General features: G+C 53.9%; 1 long non-coding RNA gene across 1 annotated transcript; it reads right to left on the bottom strand.

Moving 5' to 3' along the window:
* Window positions 1-3,530: 3,530 nt before the first annotated feature.
* Window positions 3,531-12,546, bottom strand: LOC132244025 (uncharacterized). The gene is made up of 2 exons (XR_009455653.1): window positions 12,099-12,546; window positions 3,531-5,242 (listed from the first exon to the last, which is right to left on the bottom strand). It is a non-coding gene; the product is annotated as an uncharacterized LOC132244025 (long non-coding RNA).

The following is a 12,546-nucleotide window of genomic DNA, read 5'->3' as shown; positions in this document are numbered from 1 at the left end:
GTCCTTGTTGCTCCAAATCCAAGGGTTTTTCTGAAATATGGGCCCAGCTAGTCTGTCTGCAGTGGGCTGTAGGGACGGAGAAATCCCCCCTCCCACTTCTCCCTCCTGCACAGGAGCACTGGCACAGGTTCCCTGACAATTCACCATCTCCCTTCATGTCAGTGCAGAGCAGCAGGAGGAGGTTTTATTCAGAGCACTGAGCCATATGAGGAGGAGGCCGGATGCCTCGCAGTACCCTGGAGGTCTAGTTCCTGTGCCCCATGGTCTGTGAAGAGTTGAGGAACAGAGGACAGAAGAGAGTCAAGGAAGTGTCAAGAAAGGGAAAGCAAGCGCGGTGCAGTCAGTGACTACAGCACTTTGCAATATCCTATGTCATGCTCAGGCTGTCAATGGTGCATGAGTTGGCACATCCACTCCCAAGCTCCCCACCGAGGCAGGGAATGAGAGTCAAGGTCACACTCTGGAGCTGGGGAACTTTGACACAAGGACAGCGTTGGGAGTGACGTGCTACAGATCCCATCCCCAAGGATAAATCCCTTCATGCCCGGCCCTCAGCTTTCTGGCTCTGGGCAAGCCTAGGGAGGGAAGGAGAATGTGACAAACGCCAGACTGGATTGGTGGCTATCTACAGGACACAGACCTCTACCCAGTGTCCTGCTGTACCCTGAGACTGGGTCTTGCTCATGGGAGACTCCTCTCTGCTTAGCAAGACTCAATCTGACCAGCTCCCTGACCAGACCTTACATCTTGGTGGAGAACCAAAAAGCTCTTGGCTTCCCTAAGCTTGCAAAAATAGGTGTGCCATCTTTGTACAAGCGGTGAAACCCGCTGCTGCCAGCTGCCACAAAATCACAAGAGAAACAGTAAGATCAGAATAGGTTTATTGCATAAGACAGAAAAACACAGGACAAAGATTCAACTTGCAGACAGACAAACAAAAAATCAAACCAAAACACTGCACTGCTACCTTCTGACTTGGAACAGCTTCCAGGTGCCTTCCTTGTTTCACTCAACAAGCAGCCCACTAATCTCTAGGAAGACCCCACAGCCTCTCTCTGGCTCGAGCTCCTATTTCACCTGAAAATATGAGTGACTCCCTCCCAGCAAAGGACTTCTCCTTAAATCCAGTCTTTTCTAACACTTCATCTTTCCTTCATTCAGTTCCTGAAACCAATCCACATCTTCTCTTCTGAGAGCTTCCCTGGTGCTTCACAGGAACACTAACAAAATCCCCTTTGCATGGACTCAGCTACTGTTGAGCAGAAGTCCTCAGTCTCCAAGTCTAACCCTAAAGCTGAACACATACAAATATATTCACAATAACAATGCACATATGGGAGCTTGGTTTTAGTTGCTTATAAGAGAGCAAGCATGATGGTCATTGACCCAACTTAGCGGGGATGTCTGTGAAATGCCCCACTGCTTAGTTCATGACAAGGAGGGATGGGGAAATCCACGTACTAATACATGGCACCAAGGAGCTGGCCTCATCCTGGGAAGCCTGTTGGGAATCTCCCTTTTGCTCTCTTTTCCCTCCTTTCACCAACTGATTTGTCCAGCACTTTTTTTGCAGCCATGGTCCTTTTTCTCTGTGTCCCTACAATCTTCTGCTCTACGGTGCAAATCAGGCCCCCACATCCTTTCTCCTCCTTTCCCAAGGACTCTCCAGTTAGTTTTTTGGAATTCACTATTTTGTCTTTCTTCTGCTGGTCCCTCTGCTGACACCTGGGCTGTCCCTACCTGGGCACCACTGTTAGCCCCCAAAGTTCATAGCACTTTGGACAGGAGCCCTCGTAAACTACATTAAAGATGTATTCTGCATTACTTCTCAGGCCTATGGTGGCTGAATTTCCCTCCCACCTCTAGGCATGAGAACATGGGAATGCTGTTAACTCTTCCACACGGACAGAGGATGGGGGCTTGGGGCCTGCTGCAGAAGCTATTTATTGGTAGATCCAGTTGAGATCCTACTGCACAGGGCTGTATTAATTGCTCAAAGCAGATGGGAGCTTCCAGCTTCTCCCCAGGCTCCCAAATCCTACTTCATTCATTCTCTGTCCCTGTGGCAGCAACAGCTCATGTGTCCCAAACCCCACAACTCTTTTGCTCCCATCTGTGAACCTGCCCCTGAATCTCACCCTCGCCAGTGCACTGTCCAGTCCCCCACTACCCTTCCCTTCCTTGTCTTGGTCTCTCAGCCTCTGCCCCTAAAGCAAAGACGGATCTCACTCCATCCAGCTCTTTGGGAACCCCCAGCCCAGGGGCCTTGGCTGCTCATGAAAAACAACCCAAACCCAAACCAGCCCAGCAGCGCCCCAGTAGCAGAGCTGCACCTCCAGACCCAGCCTGCCTCCCACACATCCCCAGCTGGGGCCTCCCTGGCCAGAGGATGCCCAGAGGCACTTTGCAGGGAGCCCCCAGCCCTGGGCTGCTCCAGTCACAGACAGACCAATGCTCCAGAGCTGGGGGCTTCCCTCAGGGGACCCTGTACTGCCAGCCCTGCTGGAGCCCTCAAAAGCCAGGGAGCAACATGCCTTGTTACTGCTGCAGCAGTGGCATGGTCTGGTCTGTACAGACACAACCTAAGCTTGTCCTAAGAGTAGAGAGGGAGGGAAGGCTGAGTAAAGGGGAGTCCTCCAGGGTCAGAGAGACTGCTTAGAACAAGGCCAGAGATACCCACATTACCCTTGGCTGGGTAACATCCCATCCCTGGCTCAGGGGCACAGTCTAAGTGCGGGTGTACCAGAACCGAATAGAATGAAAGGCTTGAGCCAGAGCCATGGCCGGACTGTTTCTCCAGCAAACAAAGCTGGTGGGAAGGTGAAGATTGGGTCCTCAGTGTCAGCATCAAAAAATGACACCCGCCCTGCTGCATAGTCCAGACAGACCCGCACCCTGCTGGGCTCCTGGCACTGGAAGAGGGGTGTTGGCTTAGGGGCAGTGAGAGCCTCCAATTGGCCATAAAACTGGTTCTGCACAGCCCAGATCCCTTCTTCAGGGCTAAAGAAGAACTTTCCCTTCCTCCTCTCAGACTCTTTGGCAACCCCCACAGCCCAGCAATCCGCCTTCCTCACCTCCACCACCCAGCAGTGTTTCCCCGAGGTGAATCCCTCATGGCCCAGCACACAGTACGCAAAGTTAAACCTCTCAGGATTATTTTGCAGAGGCTGCTGTGCCTGTTTCCATCTCGTACTTCTTCGATCCGCAGACAGGACAAGACAGGGATGAGCTGTGTCTATAGCCAGAGTCACTGCCACTGGGAGAGAGAACAGCATCAGCTCAGCCCTGGGGCAGGCAGAGCCATTCCTCACCCTCCCCAGCAGTCCCGTTCTCCCAGGGACTGCCCCATGGCCACAGGATCTGTCTCTGCCCTGAGCCCAGAAGCTAAGCACAGACGGCCCCACAGCTCCTAAGCCTGGCACTGCCAGCTGCCCCTGCCCCTGCTCCTTACCCACTGCAGGGGCTGCCCCATTCCCAGCAGCAGGGACACAGGCAGGAAGGGCCCCAAAGCTGTGAGTGAGGGGGGCAAAAGGAGGCAGGTGACAGCCCCATTCGAGCTTTAAGGTACTGTTCTCAGGCTGGAGATTGCTCTCCAATATATTAAGTACTAAAGTTTTAAAAGCTTCTAAGGAGGTGGCCATGCTGTAAGGAAAAAGGTTTTTGTCTTTCTCTGTAGTGGGGGATGTGGCCCAATCCCTGGGGATTTCTTCAGCTTATATTAACGACCTTTTATAGAGTGAGGACATTGGCTGCTGTGGTTCCCTTACTTAACTTAGGGCAGGTTAGGATGTTATCTCTTGTGTTGTATCAGGGTTGGTGGTAGTTTGATGAAGAGTTTAAATTATGGATTTGTATAGGATGGTTTGAATAGGGATGGGGCAGATCTAGAGTTTTGAAAAGGGGGGTGCAGATGCTGAGGTGCATCCTCATAAAACAATACCTTTTCCTCCAGGTAAAAATAACTAGAAGCTTTACTAATACACCAGGGGCCTAGGGCTGGGTTATTCCTGTGGCCCCAACACTCCTCAGCCTGTGTCAAGGTCTGTGCCAGGCTCTGAGTAGGGGACTCCCAAGTTCCTCTCCTGCAGTTACTCTGCAGGGCAGGGCTAGCAGTGGCCGTGGAGCCAACCTCCACTCTGCTGAGCAGTGACCCTTCCCAGATATCCCATTTTCTTCCCTTTCTCCTCACCAGGAAGGAGTGGGTAAGTTAAGCATAGAGCCTCCCCCAAGGCTTCTTGCTCAGTCTGTGGCCTAGAGCTGCAGTTCCCTTCCCTCCTGCCTGGGAGAGGAGGTGCTGCTGCAGGGGAAAAGGGAAATGCAGCTTCTGAGCCCATCATGGCAGCAGGTGCTGGGAGAGGGGCCATCACAGCATTTCTGCTCCATCTCAGGCACTCAAGACTGAGTGCATGAGCTGAGCTGGGCTGGGCTGGGTTGGGCTCATCAGCCAGACAGCAGGAAGTCTGATGTGTCTGAGCCTTACGTCTGACCTGGAGAAGAGGAGGGGAGATGCACAGGAAGCATACACCAAGGGGAGCTCTGATGGAGATTGGCCTTCAATTCACAGCAAATTCCCAAAATCCCCCCAGAATCCACGCACAGTTTCTCCACGCCCAGACCTCAAATCTCTGAGCTCAGACTGCTGCACAGAAATTAGATTCAGAGGTGGGAGGTGGCAGGTGTCCCTCAGGGCTGCTGTGTCCTCTCCTTTCCCCTGGTTCTTCAACCTCCACCCTCTCTTTTGGTAGAGCCACGCTCTTCCTGGGCAGCTGCTCCCTGATGTGGAGATGGCAAGATGGTTCCTGCAGCCTCCTCCTCCCTTACTGCAGGAGCGGATCCTCTCCACAGCTGCTGCTTCACCTCCATTCACAGCCTGGGAGTGCAGGGCAGGTCAGAGGAGGGAGCGTGAGGCTGTTCCCCCCCCGTTCCTGCCCAAATCACAGCTCTGGGGCCCTTCCTGCCTGGGTCCCTGCTCCTGGGAATGGGGCAGCCCCCTCAGGGGGGCCAGGGGCAGGAGTTGCTGCCAGTGCCAGGCTGGGGAGCTGCGAGGCCGTCTGTGCTCAGCCTCTGGGCTCAGGGCAGAGGCAGCCACTGGTGCCCAGGATGATCCCAGGCAGGACGGGGCTGCTGGGGAGGGGGAGGAACGGCCCTGCTTGTCCCCGGGCTGAGCTCTGCCCTGACGCTGTGATTCTCTCTGCCAGCGATGGTGACTCTGGATCCAGACATGGCTCATCCCTATTTCAACCTGCCAAGGGATGAGATGTACGAGATGGGCAGAAACACAGCAGGATCTGCCCGCCAATCTGGAGAGGTTTGACTCTGAAATGATCTCAATTAATAAAACCCTTTACCCACGGACTGCTGTCAGGTCAGCCATCACACAGTGTCATTTCCACCTGCTGCTCATATCTCAACAGGTGTCTGAGCTGGGGAAGTGAAACTAGCCCTGCCCTGCTCTCTCCCCACAGCTGTGGCTGCTGACAACCCCATTGCAAATCTCCAGGACCAAGTGAGCTGCTCCGTCTGCCTCGAATTGTTCAGGGATCTGGTGATGATCATGGACTCTCTTGCTCCCCTCTACCTGAGAGTCCCCCTTTACATTGGTTTGTCTGGCTAGGGTCCTGTCTGGGGTCTGCCCCAGCCCCCAGCTCTCTCTTCCTAGCTACCTGTTGCAGAGGTGCTGAGTACGTGGGAGCCCGAGGACCTTGGCCTCCCTGGGGAAGAGGGCTATCACCTGAAATGTGTAAAACTTCCCACATATCCATCATCTTAGGCCCCCCAGGGCAAAAATAAAAGTTGGTGCCTATAACCTGTCATGAAATCACCCCAAGTATCCAATCGGGGGTTGGCCAGGCCTTCGGCCTATTTCTTTTAGCCATCTAATTAAAAAAAACAGCAACACTGCCCAGTCAGGCTACGGGTCTGACCCTGTTGCTTACATGACTGATCCCATGCTTTTTTTGTTTAAATTAAACAGCAGGGGTATCCCTAGACATTAGGCACAGGTATCTGCCCACATGCAGTATCTCCTGTCTTTCTAGTTTCCCCAAGCAGGGGAGAGAAAACAAGATACTCAAATATAGAAAACATGGGGACATGAGAACATATGGTACGGCAGGAAAAAAAAAAAAATCATATTTAACTAAAACCATGCACAGCAACACACTTTGCAATACAAAATGGTTCGTACATTTTGTGTGGGTTACAGGTGCGTACCTACCTGGCCTTCTGGCAGAGTTTAGAGCAGGGGCAGGCAAAATATGGGCTGTGGGCTGAATCCAGCCCACCAAGCCATTCTACCTGGTCCACAGGACCCCTCCAAACAACGATTAATACTGGCCTGAAGCTGCCCCTCTGAAAGCTGGTGGGAGGCAGGATTTCAGAGGTTGTGAACCATTGGACCAGGCAGGGTTTGTGGGGGGTGGCTGGATGTGTGTTTTGTGGGTGGGTGGTGTGAGCTATTCTGCCCCACACCCTCCCTCCATGGTGCACAGTCCCTGCCACCAGCGGCAGCAGCAGCAGGTGGCAGGCCTTTGGGGCACTCGTGGTGCACAGCAGGCAGAGTCCCCCCTGTGGCTCTGGCTGAATCCCAGGAGCTCTGATTTCTTGGCTTAAATTTAGGTTATGTACAAAAGACAGAAAGCGAAAAAACTCAGTGGCTGTAGCGGGGCCTTGGCAAGGCATTAGTACTTCACATTCATTCACCCTGTGACCTTGTAAAGTTATTAAGGCCCAAGTTTAGCCAGTATTTTCCCCAAAACAGGACCTAGCCAGGCAAGTGCTCTGGGCTGTCTGTCAGTCACAAGTGCAGGAGGAGTGGGTGGGAGCTGCAGGAGCCCAGCCCCTCGGAGAGCCACGCCATGTTGCTCCGTGATGGACATCCAGAATAGAGAACCCAAATCGAGGGTTTTTTCTGAAATATGGGCCCAGCCAGTCTGGCTGGAGTGGGCTGTAGGGAAGGAGAAATCTCCCCTCCCACTCCTTCTCCCTCCTCCCCAGGAGCAGCAGGCACTGGGAGGGCCCCTGGGAGGATGTGAAACAAGGAGTAGGCAGACCAGGCAGATGGAGGGCTGTTCCCAGTGGGAAGCTACACCTTTGATGTCCTGCTCCCTTGTAAAAACAGGACATCTCTGTGCATCCCCATGGCTGTCTTGGTGTGGACCTCTCCTGCTCTCTCCAGGCTCTGCTGCAGCCATGGGAGGGGTCTGTCTCTCCTGGCCTCTCCTCACCAAGAGCCTCACAACTGCACTGCAACCAGCAAGCGTCAGGCTGGTCAAAGATGTGACGGGTCTGGGCGTTCCCCAGCCAGGACTTTGTGCATGCCTGCGTTAGCTGGAGGTTATGGTGCCTCCTACCCGCCTTTCACCAGGGGATCGTTGGTCCTGGCATTTACTGGGCTGCTGCTTGACCAGCAGTCCCACCAGGCCTCCCTACCCTGGCAGGGTGCAGTTTTAGTGGTCATGCACAGGACCTGGGGCCACCTCCTTCCCCAAAGCCCCAATCCCATACCTCCAAGTTTGTCCTGGCAGGGGAATGAGCTCAGCAGGGATGTGTTCTTCTCCTGCTGGCTGGTGATGCAGTTAGTGCCCCTCCAGCTGAGAACGGGGCATTACTTGGCTTTTAAAAAACTCAAAAAAGGAAAATTGGTGCAGAGTGAGGAGGGTGGCACTTAGTCCGTCTGCAGGTGGAGCTTCGGGAACCCCAGCAGGGGGAGGTTCACCGTCAGGAACACCAGCTGCTCCACCAAAGCAGGATCCATGCAGGTGCGGTGGGGTGTCACAACATCCCCAGCAATGCTGAACACCCTCTCGCTTGGAACACTGCTCGGTGGACCATATAGGTATTGCCGGGCAGCCAGTGAACAAGGGTTTTGGGGCTGCCAGTGCACGTGCTCCCCTTCACCCTCGGGTCACACATGCCTGCCACCATGTGGACTGTACTGGACCGCAAAGGATCCAGCCATCTGCTGATGCCCTCCTTCAGCTGCCTCACCACTGCCTGCACATTTGGTGACAGCGGCCTGCCCCAACCAGGAACATTGATCCCCTGCAACTTCTCCATTTTGCAGTTCCATAGTTGGTAGAGTCAGAAGGGACCTGAGCAGATCAAGTCCAACCCCCTGCCATGGGCAGGAAAGGATGCTGCGGTCAAACAACCCCGGTTAAGTGATTATCTAGCCTTCTTTTGAAGACCCCCCAGGGTAGGAGCGAGCACCACTTCCCTTGGAAGTTGGTTCCAGATCCTAGCTGCCCTGACTGTGAAGTAGCGCCTCCTGATATCTTGCCTGAATCTACGCTCAGTCAACTTGTGGCTGTTATTCCTCATTAGTCCCAGTAGTGCTTGGGGGGAGCAGGGACTCCCCCAATGCCTGCTGGTCCCCCTTGGCCAGTTCGTAGACAGCCACCAGATCCCCTCTCAGCCTTCTCTAGTGGAGGCTGAACAGGTTCAGGTCCCGAAGCCTCAACTCGTAGGGCCTGCCCTGCTGTTCCCGGATCATGCTAGTGACCTTCCTCTGGACCCTCTCCATGCTGTCCACATTCCTCCTGAAGTGCGGCGCCCAGAACTGGATGCAGTACTCCAACTGCAGCCTGACCAGTGTCGCATAGAGGGGGAGGATCACCTCCTTGGACCTGCTCGTGATGCATCTGTGGATGCATGATAAGGTACGGTTAGCCTTACGGACTGCTTTCTCACATTGGCAACCCATGTTCATTTTGGCATCAATATTGACTCCAAGACCTTTTCTGCCTCTACACTGATGAGAAGGGAGTTCCCCAGCCTGCAGGTGTGCTGCTGGTTCTTCCTCCCCAGGTGCAGCACTTTGCACTTGTCAGTGTTGAATCCCATCCTGTTCTCATCTGCCCACCCCTATAACCTGTCCAGGTCTAGTTGTAGCCTGTCCCTCTCCTCCAGCGTGCCCACTTCTCCCCACATTTTAGTGGCAGCCGCAAGTTTGAACAAGGTGCTTTTCACCCCCTTGTTCAAGTCACCGATGAAGATGTTGAACAGTGCGGGCCCAAGGACCGAGCCCTGGGGGACCCCACTGCCCATATCCCTCCACGTCAAAAAAGACCCAACCACCCCCACTCTCTGGGTGCAGCCCTCCAGCTAATTTGCGACTCATCTGACTGTGTAGGCATCGACGCCACAGTCACCTAATTTCTTAATGAGAATGGAGTGAGAGACAGTGTTGAAGGCCTTTCTAAAGTCCAGAAAAACTACGTCCACTGCGACATCTGCGTCCAATGATTTTGTGACCTAGTCATAGAAGGCCACCAGGTTGGTCTGACAGGACCTGCCTCGAATGAACCCATGTTTGTTGCCCCCAAACATGATCTCCCCTGCTGGCCCCCTCCAGTGAGGTTCTCCAGCTCCCTCACTAGGGGATCACCTGGCTGAGGAGGCCATTGCCAGCACTAAGGGTCTCAGTGACCTCAAGGAAGGGCTTGAGGACCACCAACATCTGGGAGATGGTACCCCACTCAGCTCTGTTCAGGGGGCACTGAATCCAATCTCATGGATGGCTTTCTGCTGCTCCACCAGCCTCTCGAGCATCAGGTATAGCGGAGTTGCACCGAGTCTCCATGTCCTGCGTGATTCTGTGCTGCGGGATGCTCAGCTCTGCCGGTTTCTCCTGCAGCATCTTGTTCCCCTTGATGCTGAAGTGGAAGTACCTCAACACCTTCCTGCATTTCGAAATCAGCTGGCTTGTAGCAGTACTGGTGGTGGTGCCATCACTGGCAGCCCTGTTCCCCTCCAAGACATCCCTCACTATTAGGTGCAGCCTGTGTGCCATAAAGCAGATGCCAACAAAATTGGCATCACAGACAGCCTTCACCATATTGGCCCTATTGTTGGTGACCATAAACCCGTGGGTGAGCTCAGCCTGCCCAACAAGCCACCCCTGCATCATGCAGTTCATGACCCCCATGATCTCCCTTGCCATGTGGGACTCATCCAGCACCTCAGCTTGCAGTAGAGCCCACCAACGGCCCGACTGAGCACACCAGTGCCCTGTGAGGGAGAGGTAGACATGATCGCCACCCCGGCTGCTCCAGATGTCGGAGGTGAAGTGCAAGGCTAAGTGCAGTCCTGCCTTGCACAGCTCCTCCCTCAAGTACTCCTTGCATGCCTCATACAGGGAGGGCACCTCTGTCCTGCTAAAGGTGGTGTGTGCGGGCACTTTGTAAAACGGGGCCAGAAGTGCTACAAACCGCCTGAACCCCGGCTGCTCAACTAGGGAGAAGGGCTGGCTATCCAGAGCAAGCATCTCTCAATGCTCTGGGTGATCTCGCTTGCCTTGGGAACATGCCCCCCTTTCTGTCCACCTTTCCCTGACTGGTCCAGGGTGGCCTGCCTCTGCTTTGGGAGTAAGGGGGCTTTGGAGTGAGTGGGGGACTTCCCTGTCAGCACACTCACATTGGTGCCAGACTTAGCAGCAGGAAGAAGGGCAGGGGGGTGCTGCCTCCTCAGATGCAGCAGCATGGCTGTGGTGGTGAAGTGTCTCTCATCCCTGCCATGGCTCATGTGCCTTTGGCAGTGCTGGCAGATGGCAAACCTGGGATCATCTGCCACCTCAAAATGATCCCACACTACAGTACCCCTCCGCTTCTGGGTTGAGGGCAAGGATCCTGCCTTTTCCCCCTTCTCAGCAGGCTGAGGTTCAACAGCAGGAGAAGCTGCCTCAGCTGAGCCACTTGCTTCAATAACCTCAGCCTTCTCTGAGGTGCTGCTTTCTGGAGGAGACCTGGGTCTAGGGGAAACTTGAGGGGTGTGGAGCACAAACTCCGATTCCCCCTCGGTCCCCAGAATTGCTCGAGCCAGTGCACTCAGCATCCCTGGTTCCAGCTCCAGCTCCTCCTCTGGCAGTGGGAGGCTCACGCTGAGAGCTGGCATTGGGGTGGAAGAGACAGCGATGCCACAGCTGGTGCCCACTTCTGGAGTGAGTGGAGGTGGTGCAGGTGCAGGGATGTCAGGTGCAGACACTGCTCCCACCTCCTTGCTTCCCCTGGCAGCACAAGTGTCATGGCTGCTCAGGAAGGGAATGCATCTGTGTTTGGGATGGGGGTGGGGAGCTTGCAGCTCTAGCTCTCCCTGTACCCCCTCTCCCTCCCCTGCCAGAAGACCTGGCACCTGGCTTTCCAGCATGCTTCATATTGATCTTTCCTGTGCTGCAAAAGGTCTCTGCGTGTGTGTGAATCCTTTTGTATGTCTGTCTTGTTCTCCTGTAAGTACCTGTGTCTATCTTGTGCTGTGAATGAAATTATTTGTGCGTCTTTTTTATGGCTCTTATGATATTGTCTATCTTATGTTCTGAATAAAATTATTTGTGCGTCTTCCTGTATCTCAGTATATTATCTGTGTCTTGCTCTTCTGTAAATATCCGTCTTCTTCTGCTGTGATTTTTTTTTCCCTATATTCTGGGTATATGTGCGTGCGTGCAAGCAATCTCTGCCTCCCCGCACAGTGATAGATAACACTAGCTGGGAAAACACAACTTTCTTTTTGCAAAGTTTCCAAAACAAGTTTCCAAAAAACCTATTTTTAACAGGAGGGACGGCAGGGTCTCCATGCTAGCCCTTGCCGCCTCCTCTACTGTGCCAAGCTTCAGACTTGCACCCTCCTATTCTCGCCCGCCACGACCTTGATGATATGTGTTTTTATAGGGAGGCTACCTCTCCTCCACTTGGCCACAGTTCTCCTGCTCTGGGTGTCCTGCATATCTAAGCCTTGCGGGCCTTCTCTGTACGCCACCCTTCTCACTAAGGCCTTCTCCGTACTACTGCCCTTCTCACTGGGGCTTTCCGTGCCCTCACTGGGGCTTCTCCGTAATGCTGCCCCTCTCACTGGGCTCTGCTCTGGAGCTGGGGTTTGTACCCCCGAACTCCGTGCCCTCACTGGGGCTGGGATCCTCACTCTACTGCGAGTCCCCTATGAGGCCTCCTCCATCCCCTTATAGCCTCACCCAAACCACTGGTGTTAAACAACAAAACGATACAGAAACTCGAGCCTCCTGGCTACAACTTAAACATAGGCCACCTGGCTGTAACAACATTGCTGCAACATCTTGGAGCTGCTACCCTTTACTCTGCTAGCGGTACCTGCAGTCAGGCTTCTCCTCACATCATTGCTCCCAGGAGCTTCTCTCTGTGGCTGCTGGCAGGGAGCTCCTTTTGCCTTGGATGCTGGTAGGGAACTGCCTCTGGCCTCAGCTTGTGGTTTATAAAGGCCAGGCCCTGCCCCTTCTTTCCGCCGGCTAGGCAGGTGTAACCCATTAGCCCCCTTTTGTTGCCTTAGCGACCGGCACCTGATGAGCCTTCCTGGCTCTCCTAGTAGCAGGCACCTTAGTGTCCTGCTACACTATTCAAAGAAATAAATTGAATTTTAATACTACTAATAATTGAATAGAATAGCTAAGCTAAGCTAGATCCTAACCACTCCTTTATAACACGAAAAAGCAGCAGGCAGGTCTCAGTTGCAGTGTTCCTCTCTCATGCAGTCACTGACAAGGAACGAACCGCAAAAGGCGCAGAAGGGCTGGAAACAGAG

The sequence above is a fragment of the Alligator mississippiensis genome, chromosome 11 (assembly GCF_030867095.1).
Source record: "Alligator mississippiensis isolate rAllMis1 chromosome 11, rAllMis1, whole genome shotgun sequence".
NCBI lineage: Eukaryota > Metazoa > Chordata > Crocodylia > Alligatoridae > Alligator > Alligator mississippiensis.
Note: the sequence above shows the minus strand (reverse complement) of the source record. Positions and strands in the feature narration are given on the sequence as shown.